The 2500-nt window shown below is 42.6% G+C and overlaps 1 protein-coding gene across 11 annotated transcripts in view; it reads right to left on the reverse strand.

The window, feature by feature from the left end:
• The window catches only part of LOC125027954 (heterogeneous nuclear ribonucleoprotein K-like), a 135480-nt gene that overhangs the window by 23170 nt on the left and 109810 nt on the right, over positions 1-2500 (reverse strand). The gene's annotated exons all lie outside the window — the stretch shown is intronic.

Genomic DNA, 2500 nt, shown 5'->3' on the forward strand with positions numbered 1-2500 from the left:
TGCAGAGCCACGGCGCGCACACTCACTTAACCTGCGTGACCCGAGAGATACCAGTGTCCCAGATTGCCCCTCTATCTGTCTGTTTGTCTGTCTGTCTGTCTTTCTTTCTGTCTCTCTCTCTCTTTCTGTCTCTCTCTCTCTCTCTCTCTCTCTCTCTCTCTCTCTCTCTCTCTCTCTCTCTCTCTCTCTCTCTCTCTCTCTCTCTCTCTCTCTCTCTCTCTCTCTCTCTCTTTAATATTTGATTTTAATTCAGTCTCTCACTATCTCTGCCTTCTGTCTGTCTGTGTCTCTCCCTCTCCATTTACTCCACCTGATCCGTCTAAAGGCTCCCCTCACAAGAGGTCACCCCCCAGGCTCTGCCAGGGTTAAACTACACTCATCCAAGCTTAGCTCTGACCTTTGACTGGGATCTCTACTCTCAATAGTTATCTATGGATTTCATTATCACAAGATCCAAAGAGGATTTTAAGTTATTTCTTGAAAATTCATTTTGATTAATACAATATATATACAAGCAGTTGATATATATATATGCGTACATAAAATAACATTTTCAAGCGAGGCTGAATAATACTGATGAATATCAACTTAGATAAACTATTAGGAAAAAATAATGGTTAATGATGATAATAACAATAAGTCATAGTTATAACTATAATATTAAAAACAACAATAAAACCGAAAATCATAATAATTATAATAAATAAAATTCACAGATCAGCAAAGAGAAGAAAAGAGAGCACATGGGAATTAAGAAGCAGCAGCAGCAAATAAAGAAAAAGAAAAAGAAAAGGAAGAGAGAGAGAGAGAGAGAGAGAGAGAGAGAGAGAGAGAGAGAGAGAGAGAGAGAGAGAGAGAGAGAGAGAGAGAGAGAGAGAGAGAGAGAGAGAGACAGAGAGAGAGAGTCAGAGAGAGAGAGAGTCAGAGAGAGAGAGTCAGAGAGAGAGAGTCAGAGAGAGAGAGAGAGTCAGAGAGAGAGAGTCAGAGAGAGAGAGAGAGTCAGAGAGAGAGAGTCAGAGAGAGAGAGTCAGAGAGAGAGAGAGTCAGAGAGAGAGAGAGAGAGAGAGAGAGAGAGAGAGAGAGAGAGAGAGAGAGAGAGAGAGAGAGAGAGAGAGAGAGAGAGAGTGAGAGAGAGAGAGAGAGAGAGAGAGAAAAAAAAAATCCCACAGTGGTTGTGCTGTGATTATGCTGTGCTGTTATGCTTGGCTATTTTATGTTCCTTGTTGCCATTTTAATGGTGCCTCAAAAAGTGTTTGGTTTTGTTGTTGGTACAATGTACTGTGTGATTTGTCTTTGTGTTTGAAGGGAAGCAGTTGCATAGACCCCAGCAGCAGTGTGATTGAGGTGGAAGTGTACACCAGTGTTGGCAAAGGCAGGCATTGGGAGGGTGGCAGTTGAGGAAGCAAGGCAATAAAAACATTCACGATAGAAACTAATATGCAAGAAACACCCTCTGACAAGAGAGTGGGAGGTGAGGACAAGATGGAGAGGGAGAGGGAGGGAGGGAGGGAGGGAGGGAGAGGGGTAGGGGGAAAGAGAGAAAGAGAGAGAGAGAGAGAGAGAGAGAGAGAGAGAGAGAGAGAGAGAGAGAGAGAGAGAGATAGAAAGCCCTACTGATATAGAAAAGGATTACAACTGTTATAAAGACAAAAATCAACAAGTTTTTGCAGACAGATACTGGAAACAAAAAATGGACTAAGGAACGGACAAGAGGATGGAAGAAATGGGGGGGTAGGAAAGGCACGGGAAACCTCCAAGTTCAAAGCTAAAAGAGACTGGTCGAAGCATCACAGAGAGAAACACCTGTGAGAGAGGGGGTTATAGTAAGACCTGCAGGAGTCAAGCAGGATGTCTATCAGGTTAGATTGGGACCTGTAAGGAATCAAAGAGGACTAGTTAAGTATCATTTGTTAAAGAGCTTTCTGATGTTATGTTATGTTATGTTGGAGCCTGTTGTTGGAGGAAGTGAGCAGCACAAGTCCTGTTGTGTGGGACCTGTTTTCAGGGACAGATTTTGGGGAAGGATGGCAAAAAAAGGACCTGTTATGTAGGACCTGTTGAGAAACCATGTGTGTCACCTGTAAGGAATAAGTTTAAGGATTAAACAGGGCTCTGTCAACTAGAGAGGGACCTGTTGGGTGGTTAAAATTAAGCTAGGACCTTTGGTCAATTCAGTATGACTCAGAAGTTAAAAGTTATCTGTAAATACTTAAGGTTTTCCCTGTAAGGGAGGAGGTGGTGGAAGAGGAGGAGATAAAAGGTGGAGGAAGTAAACAGCAAAAATAGAAGAGGTGGAGAATGCTGAAGACACAAGGCACAAAGAGGAGGGGAGGAGAGGAGGAGGAGGGTCCAATAGCTAGGAGCAAACTGCCTAACTTATCTCACAACAATATGGGGAGGATATCTTTTAGAAGGGTCATGTCTAGCCCTTCCCACCCAATGCAAAACTTAGAAAAAGAAATGCTATGTAAAAATACGCTAGCAAATCACATATAAAATT

Source organism: Penaeus chinensis, chromosome 8 (genome assembly GCF_019202785.1).
Source record: "Penaeus chinensis breed Huanghai No. 1 chromosome 8, ASM1920278v2, whole genome shotgun sequence".
In the NCBI taxonomy this organism is placed as follows: Eukaryota; Metazoa; Arthropoda; class Malacostraca; order Decapoda; family Penaeidae; genus Penaeus; species Penaeus chinensis.